General features: G+C 36.8%; 1 long non-coding RNA gene across 2 annotated transcripts in view; it reads left to right on the top strand.

Annotated features, from left to right (window-relative positions):
* Positions 1-12507, top strand: part of LOC120381401 — a 143382-nt gene extending 130875 nt beyond the window's left edge. For both annotated transcript variants that reach the window (XR_005588047.1, XR_005588048.1), the window contains exon 6: positions 10323-12507. This is a non-coding gene — a long non-coding RNA (uncharacterized LOC120381401). The remainder of the gene's footprint in view (positions 1-10322) is intronic.
* Positions 12508-12836: the final 329 nt, after the last annotated feature.

Raw genomic sequence — 12836 nt, 5'->3', positions numbered from 1 at the left:
TACCGTCGATCTGCGGCCACACTAACCCCAATCCGATATGTTAATACCAATATTAGCGCTACTCCTCTCGTTAGGGAGGAGTACAGAAACCGGTTTAAAGAGCCCTTTATACCGATATAAAGGGCCTCTTAGTGTGGACGGGTGTGGCGTTAAATCGGTTTTACGCTCCTAAAACCGGTTTAAACGCGTAGTGTAGACCAGGCCACAGTTACAAGCAGTGAGGCCTGATTGAGTTTTGATTATTTTTATTTTTTTATTTACTTACCTTTAATAACTACTAAAGGAAGTAGATTGACTTTCATGCAGTTAGGGTAAAATTATGCCATTTGAAATGCATATATCCCATTTATCAATGGGAGAAGACATGCATCAAAGGGCAGAATTTGGCTTATTTTGTGATTGACAGTACATGTGTATAAATCTTATGTATCTATTGACCCTAATGTAATGTATCTAATGTAGATATCATTACAGGTGCAGTATTTTTATATTCTTTAGGTCTAGTCTATGCATGAAACCCCTCAGTTATATATACATATTTTCAGTCTCTGTTTTTTGAAAAACAGTCAAAACTACAGATTGTATGAGCTTTCAATATTCATTTTTATTTACTTCAAAAATGCAACTGATTTGCTTTGTGATTGCTTTTCTGAGGGAAATGATGCATTGTAATCAATTTATTGTATGCAATTTAAAATGTCAAGGACACTTTTGTTACTTAACTAGCAGCAATTTTTCTATATGGGATTTTGCTGCCTTTCTATTCATTTATTTATTTATTTTAAAAGATTTTCTAATATTGAAGTAAAACTATTTAAAGAACTTGTTTCTCTGAGAATTCTGGTCCAGCATATCTTAATACAGTACATGCTTGTTGTTGTCTTTTTTTAAAATTAACACTCAATCAGACTTTAGGGAATAAGTAAAATAGATATCAGAGACTCTATTTCTACTATTGTATTTTATAATTAAGGTTTTTTCTTTATGATTTTTTTTCTGTGCTAAGATATGACACACAGGCAAATGTTTACTTGATTGTCTTGATAACTGACTAGGAAAGTTCTTTAAAGATATTAAATATTTGTAATAAAAATGGCATCTGAGTGTATAGTTCAATTAGAATTTCTTAGTAACAAAATGTAGGAAGATGCAAATTGTTCCTATGTACACATTAATTTGATAAAATGAACTTTTTATATTTTTGTTTCTAGAACTATGTGTGGATTCTGTAGATACTTAGGCCAATCTTCACTGTTGGTTGAGTTTATTTAAAGAGCTTTTCTAGTCACCTTTGAACCCAAACGATTTCTCCAGATGTACAGAAGTGAACAATGTAAAAATCTTGCTGCTTCAGCAGAACAGGATCCAGCTGGCAGGGAACTGGATCTGCAAGTCATTGGTTACAGCTGTGTTTCGATTTATGTGATGGTTGAAAAAATAAATTACCAGATTAAATGGTTAGAAAGAGGACTCTTTGTTTAGCCCTTGTGTGGGGACTGAAAGTGTTTATGGTGCTGTTTTCTACACAGCCTTTGCAAAGTAAGCTGGACAAACAGACTTATTCGAAACTCCTCAGAAATGTTGCACATTCAGCTTTATATCATCACAGAAGAAACTGTATGTTTTTGTATAATGCTGTCAACCAGCAACTGTTTTAAAGGTCTGTGGCCTCTGATGGTGGCAGTCACATTTCTGTCTTTTAGGCATCGTAATTTATCATTAGAAGACAGTGTTCTTTAGTTTAATAGTTAAACGCTTTAAAATGTGTCTCTTAGCATGCATACAAATACATGCAGGCCACTGTCAACTTCATAAATTATTAAAAGGTTTATTATTCCAGTTTTGTAGATCACTTACCTTTCACTTTGCATAATAATGCTGATGCAATTGTAAATCTGGCACACAACAACTTAGAAGACTAGATACAATGAAATCAGAAATTAAATGCCAACAGTTTGGACTACTAAGTATTTTCTTTTAATGTTCTAACAATTTAGATGAATATGTTACTCAATGCAGGGATTAGGTTTTATTGCACTATAGCCCTGATTCTACAGAGACATACGTGCTTGATTTTATGTACAGTGAGGATTTCCATTGACTTCAGTGAGAGTACTCATGCTTAAAGTTAACCACAAGTCTTTGTAGGATTGGGAAGGGAGGAAGAAGGGGTATGCTTTGCTAAGAACTATGCACATTTTATGGTGCTATATTTGGGCCAATCTCATGACGTCCTGGGAGCCCCCAACTGTCATCAAAGATAATGTGAGTTGAGAGTGCTTAGCCCTTCGCATAATTGGACCTGACACTCTTGAAGTGCAGTCCTCACTCCATTGAAGTCAATGGGAGTTTTATCATTGACTTGAATGATGACAGGCTTTTACCCTTGGAGTCAGAGTCTGATGCCCTTACTCAGACTAACTAGTACCATATCCCACAAGTGATTCCACTCAAGTAAATGGAACTACTTGTGGAATTAAAGTGCTACTTAGTGTGCGTAAGAGTATCAGAATCTGGCCATTAATAATAATAAATTCAAAGCCTGCATCTCAAGACCAGATAAATGTAAGAAAAGATCAATAATATGCAACTTTCAGAGGTGAAAAAACAGGAAAGTAACTTTACGATTTTAAAGCTTTAGCCGGCTTGTGGTATAGTAGTTTACAAACTCAGAGACATTTTCAGTGCTTTGTATCTGTTTGTTCAGCATGATTTTCTAGCAATAATTTAAGCAGACAATTTAGTTTCATTTTACAATTATAAAGCTGTCAGTGGCCATGGATTGATATCAGTTACATTGTAGCAATTAAGGCACATTTCTAAACAAATGCATAGATAAATATGGAATATGATGGTTGTATTATGTCATAATTGTTATTCTATCAAGATTTAATTACTTTCTTAAATAGGTTTTGCACAAATCTTTTTCAAAGAGCTGTCAGTATTCTTTATGAAATCCTACGCAATGCTGACAACAAGGAGAACTAAATACCAGAACAAGAGTTCTGTTCCAAGTCAAAAATGAAATCAAATAAGCTGGCCAAGTTCCACCATAAACCACCCGCAGAATACCAGAGGCACACTTAAAATGTTTATAATAGAATATTTCCCCCTTCCCATTTTTTGTCCCCCAGCAGCATTTTACATTAAGAACCATGCAACAGAAAGTCGTGGTGTTGCAGAATAAATAACCATAATGTATCAGAAGCAGACAAAGGTGTGATTGATCTGTCTGGAATTGGCAGACTCTTTCGCTGCATCAGGCTGTTTCTTTGATCAATGAAGGTATAGCCTCTGACCCTTAAAAAAATCAATGCAATTGATTGAAAGGGAAGAGACAGAACTATGAGAATTCAAGATATTCTTTAACCTTCACTGTCTAGAAAGTTTTAAATATTTTTGCATGCATTAACACCTACAGTTTCATATTTTATTTTTTAAAAGATTTACATTTCTTCAGCCCAGTTTTGAAAACTCCTGTAACAAAGTTCTGGAAATAGTGTCACTTATTGTGAATGTATGTCACACAGGCATAACCTTTAAACAGCATCGTTCATGAAAGATACACACAGCTGTGCATCAGGTTTTCTTGTATAAATTCTAGCCCTGATCCTGAGCAAACGGCCCTGCAGATAGTCCAGTTAATTTCACTGGGAGTGCAGCCTAAGTAAAGTTGCTCAAGTATTTTGCAGGATCAGGCCCGCTGAATGTTGCAACTACAGGGTGAAATTCCGGCATGGGAAAGTGGGACCTCTGGCAAGAAACAACGTCTTTAAACCCTTTCCTGAACGTCTGTCAATAGATACAAAATATAGCTATCCAGGAAATAAAGAAAAGATAAATTTCAGAAAATATATTTAGCTAATATTTTAAGACTATATGGGTCTCTGAATCTTATGGGATTAGCAGACTGTATCCCCGAATAAAGCCTATCAAAACATTTAAACTCAAACTTTTTCCCCAGTGATCATGTGTTTTATTTGACAGTCTGTGTTTTGTTTTACTCCCAGGCTGTTTCTTCAGATTAGACTAAAGCAGTATTAATATGAAATAATTAATAAAATCAGACTATAATGTGCTCTTCAATAGACAAAACAAACTAATTCATTCGGTGTTTCATGCTTTTGGGCATCTTGGAAATGAATAGGTGTCTCACTGGTTATTTTGTTTCACAAATAATTAGAAATGAAAAGATTTTTTTAAATTGAAAATATCAATAAAATCAAATGCCATTTAATACAGATGAATATACTTTCAAAGTAATTCAGACTGCAATAATTTGTGCTGTCATGTATATTAATTTTAATTAAGGACAGGTAAACTGAAAAGGCTGCAAAAGAAGGGTAAACTTGTAGTTCCCAAGTATGAAGAATTCTTGCAAACTTGCACAGAAAGAGTTGGAAGGTCGCTATTTCTGTGTAAGTTACTATTTTTGTGATTTTTTTTAACAAATTCAGCTTCTGGTTGTACAGCTCCATTTTATGCAATTAAAATGAAATACATTATGCTTAAGTGAAAATTCTGATCACAGTGAGGGGAAACATTGTCAGTAAAACAACATTAAGGGTGGGTGTGGGGGGTTTGAATCAAGGAAGCAACAGGATAGGTTTCCTATTTCCAGTTCATCTGGAATTTTTCTGAACTCTTTATCTCCTTGCTGTTCAACAGGAAGAGTTTTCCTGAACAGCCATACAAAGGTATGGCATACCGGTCACTCTCAGTCTCACTCTTAAACACTCACTCGAACAATATGTAAAAGAGATACACTAAGAGGCTAAACTGTAAGCCTCCACTTATTTCCACCTCTACAAAACAACTGTGTGTTTTTATATCCCACTTGGAGCGCACACAGATTATAACAATTGAAACCTAGACACCACAGTCACACATTTGATATCACTTACATTTCCCCTTCCTTTTTAGGAAGATATAGTCTAATTCCCATGCAATAGTATCTCTTTCTTTGTGGTCGTCCCCCACCTCTTTCCTTTGCATTGTTGTGTGTACATATACATATTACACACTCAGAAAAATCTCATTAATATTAAAAATCACATTTAGTCTCATTGTCTAATCCCCACCACCACTCCCAAAAAGTTATCTCATACACGAAGGTACTTTGACATCTAACATCCATGTCCAGCCTCTCTGCTCATCTTTCCCTGCCCCCACCCCATAAACAATAGTTGCGGAGGCACCTCTTTTTTTTTTTTTGGTGACTGCAACAATGGCTGCTGATCTCGTTTTGCTCTTTATATACAGACTGCATCTTTCCACTGTGGATGTGAATGCTGTCCCCTTGTGGATGATGCTTGCAGTCTAAAATGCTGTCTATGTTGTACTGCAAAGTAAAGCTGAGCAGTGTGTCTGTGTGCCCTTCCTCCGGCTGATTTTGGTGCTGAATGCATCACATTCCTTTTTATCCCTAAAGGACAGAAGCCAGCTTCTTCCTGTGTCTTGTGCCACTGTCAATAGAGCCCATCCCTGTAAGGATATGAACCTGAGGTCTTTTTTCCCCCAAGACGTTAGCGGCCATGTTGTCTTCATGTCTAAATCAAGGTAGAAACAAAGTAATTCCTGGCTGAGGACTAAGTCCCTTGGATCCCTGTCAAAAGGCAACTGTGCTAAGCACTGAATCATTTTCTAGGATGAATCTTACTAAAAAGAAATAGGCAATTTTTTCCGTTTCTACGTATGAAACCAGTTGAATCACTAAATCAGACAATTGATCCCCAGTAACAATATGTCTTGTATAATGATATTGCAGAAAGTTTCCTTGAGCATGCTCCAAAAAATGTGATCTGATTTACAAGACGTATCTCAAGAGTGCCATACCCATGCTCCTTCAGGTGTACTCCCCTGTAACAGATTCCCTCGACTTCCTTGCCTAAACCTTTTGTATCGAGACAGCCATTGAGTGCTGCTATCCCATTCTCATGCCTCACCCCTACCCTCCTATCCAGCCCCAAAATATAGCGAGCACCAAAATGTGTTCTATTTAACTATGTCAGCACCTTGAGGTATAGAGCATATTCTGTCAGATGACACTCGTAGAACTGTATGGACTTATGCTGCACATCCTGCTTCTCCAACTGAAAACAGACCTGCAATTAAAAGGTGTGGTTCTGGGTGGAAACAAAGGCAATGCATACAGAGATTGATGTTACTGTGAATGTAATGGGGATTATTTTATTATTTTGAGTGTGCTGGTGGGAATATAGCAGTTTTAAGTAATCTGGAGTTCTGGATTTGTTTTGGTTCCCCCCACCCAACGTGTTAAAACTTGAACAAGAAAGATATACGACTTTTGCTAAGATGTTTTTGATATAAAGCTTTCTGATCTTTTCAGAATTTGCAAAAAGAAAAACTTATTACATTGATGGAATTTTTGTCTGTAAGCAGGAAATGTTAATCGTAAAATGAAATGAGAGCTAAAAGACTCTGCTTCAGTGGCTGAGACTGACAGCTCTGCGTTTCTGCTGTTGCATGTGGGAGAAAACTGTGGATGCAAAATGTAAAAAGACAAGGGAGATTTTGTGCAATTCCAATATGCATATAAAGGTATCTTGACATAAAAAACTTTTTAACAGCTATTCATGGACTAAAAATAGTTTATCCTAGAGGTTGCTTCACCAGAAATGTATGGTCCCTAACTAGGTTGTGGGGGCAAGAGTTCTATAATATTGGATTAGTAGCAAGGGGTGAACAGCTCCCATCTAATTCAACTAGTCCTGCTGTATTTGTAATCTCCAAGGAAACAGCTGAGTTGAATGTTAATTAAACAGTGTTCTTTGATCCACCCAGCCACTCCCAGAGGCATAATAGCAATCATATATGGCAAATACATAATGGTATGTTTAAACGAATGCATCTAACCTTGCCATATTCACGCTTAAAATATTTTTTGCTGCCCCACCTCCTTATTCCATACCATTTAAAGCCTAGGGGAAAAAGCTAAGTTAAACTTTGGTCCATCTGGAAGGCAGGGTGACAGGAAACATAAATTCCTATTTAAGGCTGTATAAGGTTTAATGATTAGAAGAGTGGAATCAGGAAAGACCTTAAGCCCAGATCTATGACAGTGGTAATTGAGCTGATTGACTACGACATCTCATTTCAGACGACTATTGATTTAATTTAGTCTGTGTGCCCCTTGGTCCCAAAGGTGCTCCCAAGTGAAGCCTCAGCACTTGAACCTGGATACTTTCCCTACTCACCGTCTGGACATAAATTTACAAAATGTGCAGCCATTTAAAATGTTGACTTGTCCTCATGGTTTTACTCTAAAGTTTCTAATTTGAGCAGGTTAATGTTTTTAACCATTGAGGAGACGGAGGCAGAGAGTGTGAGATGGCACAGACAGAGGAGGAAAAACAAAAGATGTGGCTAGTATCTGCATCTGTTGTTTTTGGTTTGCAGAGCTAGCAAAGGCTTCTTTTTGGAGGCTGTCCACAAAGCTGGGCTATCAGGAGGCAGTTTGCTGTACACGAACGTTCAATTATTAAAATAGTAGACGTTTTCCCGCCTGTGATAGCCATAGCAAGGTCACGACATTAATTTATCCAGGGTATTGTGGGTAACTATACAGAAAAAAGCATAAAGGGCACAGATGCTGGAGCAGCAAAAAAATGGATGGGTCTGAGCAAATGGAGATTAAAAGGGGATGACCAATCTAATGTACGTATAGCAATAAGAAGCTGGCATCCGTCACAGACTATTGATGGCAATAAGTATTTTAAGCCATACTGTGAATGTGTTAATTTTTTTTAATACCTCAGTAAATGCCAAACTGAATGCTATAATCCTGTATTTTTTTTCAGTTTTCCAAATCTGATTTCATCCTTGCTTTTGTTGTCTCATGCTTGGCGTTCTTCTCTCGCTTGCTTTCTCTGTCTGTGGGTGTGTGCCTCTCTCTGAGATTACAGACTTAACTGTTTCCTAATTGTCTACTTTTGGTTTATTAATGATGATTGGTCATGAGTTGGTGTACAAGCTGGGTTTAGATTTCGTACCACAATGGTTTTGTTTTCTGTAGTCTGGGGGTTTGTAGTGTTTTCTCTGGAACTTTTCTGCGAATGGATGCCCTTCACGTTTGCTGCCACAGTTATGTTGCCAAACTGCTACCTTAGTTGGTACTGCAGTGTTGCACTGCATGTTGGGATCTGTCCGTGTGGGTAAGCTGAGAATTTCTACAGCACCAGACAGCTTTTAGAATTGGCTTGAGAATTGTGTGCTGCTCCTCTGTCTTTTGTGAATAATTTTCATACTACAAATCACTGTGTAGTGGTATTGTCTGGTAAAATAATTGCTCACGTAAAAAGGAAACGCTAGTGAGTTTATTGCGCTGTATGTCATGAAAGTACTTGTTTTAAGAACAAAGGAACAAGGTAAAAACACACACCGTAACTGTGCTTTATGGATTTCATAGTCTATAATACAAATGTGCCTGCATTTCAGCTAACAAAGCTTTGTTTTATACTGTGTGTATAACTTACAGGTATTGTGCATATGTATAATACATACATTATACACTGTACTATATATATAAACACACACACACACACACAGAGAATACTCTAGATAAATGACACAGAATATATAGATCAATATATTAGCATTATGAGGTACTCGCATGCCCACTGTTCTGTATATTGAGTAGTATATATTGCTTCTGTCTGCCTGTATCTCTCTCTCTCTCTCTCTCTCTCTCACACACACACACACACACACACACACACACACACACACACACACACACACACACACACACGCTATTTTGTATAAGGAGGTCTAAAAGAATGACTAATGTCTTGTGAAGCACTGATTTAAATCCAGCAATTTATTATTTCAACACCGTATTGGTGATTCAGATCTTGGCAATGATTTGGCTAAAATAATATAATTCCTACCAAGTGAGAGTACAACTAGTTTTAAAAAAGCCATCATTTGGATTCACATTGAAATTAGAAATTTTCATTTTCATTATTCAACAAAAAATAGGAGAAAATTCTGGATCCCAGCAGCTTATATCCTTTTCACCAATATTTATTCAAGCAAAGGAAAAAATGAAGAAGGCGTAGAATGAACTCTAAGACTGTTAAAGAATTGCTGGCATTATTTCTCCCTACATCACGTGTGAGCCTGGGTTGCCTGCTATTCCTGAGGCAGAGGATCGAGGATGAAAGTCTGTGTGTCAGAGCCTGTTTTCACAACTGCATTTGGAGATCTGTCTTATTGATTAGGAGAAAAAGGGGGAGGGAATAGGAGTGTGAGGTGAGGGGAGGACCGACTGACTACTGGCTTATTGCAGCTCAAGACATTTTCTTCCGGAAAGATGTCAAACAACTGAGACACCGCAACAGAGGAAGTAAAAAGGTGGAAAAATAAGAAGAGGGACCCTTTGGAAGAAATGAAGGCATTTCTTATGAGAGCCTTGAGGCGCTTTTTTTTTATCCTTCCAACATCTGACCTGCAAGGGCTAGAGTGACAGCGTCATGCAAATGCTGCAGTCCAGCAGGTCTGAGAGAGGGTGGATGCTAGACAGTGAGTTAATGTTAATGATGAGTGCAGTGAAAATACCAGCCGATACCACCCCCTCCACACACAACAGCTCTGAGTCAGCATCCGCTGCTTTGCCTTGCCTTTTTGTGTGTGTCCGTGTGTGCGCGCATGTGTGTGTGTGTGTGTGTGTGTGTGTCTGTGGCTGTGTGCGTGTGCGTGGAAGGTAAAAGCGAGTCAGTCAGTGAGAAGCAAAGGTACGTTTGAGAGCAACTAAAATCTGACTGATTTCCATCTTCAGAGCATCAGATGTATTCCCTAAGGAGGATGGGTCTATGTGATGGGGGTGGTGTAATTATGTTAATGTCATATTTATAGAAGGGAGAGATTTTTCATTCTAATTATTGGTTCGAAAGCCGTGGTCAAAAATTGCTTGGAAAACCATGCTCAGTTTTGTTTTGTTTTGTTTTTTTAAAAGCATGGAATGAAATCTAGGGAATGCTTGGATTTTTTTTATTGTTTCATTTAACTAGTTAGTGTCTAAGGCATAACTGATTGAATAGTGCATACCAAATGACAAAGAAAAGCTCCTATATAATGTTGCATTATATCACTGACCAAAATATTTAAAGTAATCCAAGATGTATTGAAATCTGAGGTAACATTTGGAGAGAAGAGTGAGGGAGGGCAAGAAGGTAGTAAGGCAATTAGCAAATATTGTCTTCAACAAAGCTTTCTGTACAGCTTACTTGTAAACGGATGATTCACCTGTTCTACTAGCATATATTCTAATTCTTCCCCCCCTTCTCTTTTTCCCTTTAAAGCTGAACCGCTTCCTGAAGAGCACTGAATTTTCTATACCAGATTCTACTTCAGTGGCTAGGACCTTTATGGCCACTTATTCTTTTGCTCTGGGTTCTGAAAAAACATCGTGGATCCATCCCTAAAGTAGAAATGTTCTTTTCCGTCCCGCAAGCAAGGCTAAAGATTGGAGGAGAAGGAATGTGAATCTCATTCAGGATTGCAGTCAAGCCATTAAAAGTTTTCAGCTTCAGAACAAAATGATTTGGGAAATACGATCAGTTTGCTTACTCTATCGACAATGTTTAAAAGTTGTAGATGGTTCAAGTGACTCGACTCAAATAACGACAATCTTTGCATGTCAATAATTTCTACCGTTTATGGAGTGAAAGGTAGTTTTGAGTTTGGAAAAGAAGCAGCTGTTAATATCAGCCTGTAATGGGATTCAATGTTGAATATGGGAAAGAGGCAAAAAGTAAATAGATGCCCGAAAGTTATCCTTGCACTGAGGATGGGTTTAAAGTGCTTTATATCCTAGGGCCCACCTTACTGTAGAGGTATAATGGGGAAATATTTCAATTAGAAACCCATTAACAAGCATTTAATCCATCTTTAAGGCATTAGAGGAAATAGAATCAAACATTTACTGTACAAATCTGCTGCAAGCAGACTTTAACCCATTTACAGACTTATCCTTCTGATGTATTGTACTATGGCTACTCATGAGTCAGAATAGTAAAGATTTTATTTGTACTCCTTTTTTCCAAAGTTGTAGAATCTATTCTAACAAGTGTCTTGATCAATCAGCTGATATTATTGTTTTGAATGTATGTGTGTATATTGCCTATTTATTTGATCTTTTCCACCCCCTACTTGAAAAGGTGGGGGTTTTATACAACAGCAACAAAAGTTTTACTGAATGTAATCTTGACGACTAAGTGATTCAGATTATTTGAAGACGAATTCTACTGGATCATATCGGACTTTTCCTAGTCCCTGAGACCCTAACTTGTGAGGTTTTTTAGCAACAATCACAAGTCAGGCTCTTGGGACCTAGGCGGAGGGGAACCAGCAGCTTTGGACTTTATTGATTGTTTACTGCAATATTAACAGAACCAAAGGAGATTTTCTTATCTGGGTGAAAATATTTATTTCAGATGTTAAGAACTAGTGTTATGCTACAAAAAAATTGCTTCTATGTATTGTACAATATAAAGATTCTACATAATTTGTATGTTTGGAAACCTATATTGTAGTGGATAACGTAACATTTAGAATTAAAATTTAAAATGAATGACAGATAGCTACATAAATCAAGTACTGAAGGATAAATGCACTGTTTTCAACCATAATTTGCTATTACGGATCCTTCTGGTGGATAAATAAAATGAAACACATTTCCAAATGTATTGCTATAACATTTAATGAACTTTTTGAAACTTACAAATTATACATTGATCTGTGAGGCCTAGCAAATGCATTCATACTGTTGTCTTTGGGGTAATAATCTGAGCGTTCAAGAAAACTGTTGCTTCTCTTTTCCTGTAAGGAAGTGCAGAGATTCCTTTATAGTTGTTACCATATCTCTTAGTCTATATAATAATACAATAAAGGTACTCATTTGGTATATTAACCCTTTACTCTGAAAGAAAAGAGAAACCTGGTGTCAAATTCATAATCCTGTGTTGAAGTCACTTTGCACACAGAACCACATACTTTTCATTTACTTACTGTATCTCAGCAGAGAAGACCGGACACCAGGAATTAGGCTCAGACTTCAGTCTCTTCCCTCACTTTTTACTTTTCACTTATAAAAACAGACTAACTTTTGTGTTGTCCCCATATGCTGAATACTTCAATGGCTTCAGCATAAGATTTACCAGGACACAGCTACGTTGTAATGTCTATCACTCCTAAAGTGCTGAACCAGAACACAGAAAAATTGACTGTTTTTCTTAATGTTTTATAAGTAATTTGGTCCTGATTAATTTTTGTTTCAGTTTCCTGTATCTAACCCAAGATGGTGCAGCACCCTGTTAATAGTGTACTACTGTCACACTTCACTGATTGAAACAAAGGCTTTACTTAGGGCAAGCATCTAAACAATTTGGTCATTTTGAAACGGATATTTTGGCTCCAGTTTATTTTTTCCACATATGTGGGAGGAATTGTGTTTTATTGTAATGCTGTTGTTAAAATAAATTATTATTAAACAGAATAATTCAAGGTTTTGTTGTCCTATTTTCGTACAAAACAAACCACACTCTGTATAGTTTTCAATCAAGTCACTAAAACTACGGTTAAAGCTTTACTTTAAAAAAAAGTCTTACCTATCCCAAAGATATGTAGTTTCTAATAATGATGAAATTGTTTTCTTCATAAAGCCATCAATCTTGCATGCTCAAAACACTCAAGAGTTACTTGGAAACATTTGATCCATCCTAGATGTACTAGTAATTCTTTTAAGGAAAGGTGTATTGACTTATGATGGTTTCTATTTATGTAATCTGAGAGGAGTAGATCTAAATCTGAGTACA

This window comes from Mauremys reevesii, linkage group 1 (assembly GCF_016161935.1).
Source record: "Mauremys reevesii isolate NIE-2019 linkage group 1, ASM1616193v1, whole genome shotgun sequence".
Lineage (NCBI taxonomy): Eukaryota > Metazoa > Chordata > Testudines > Geoemydidae > Mauremys > Mauremys reevesii.
Note: the sequence above shows the minus strand (reverse complement) of the source record. Positions and strands in the feature narration are given on the sequence as shown.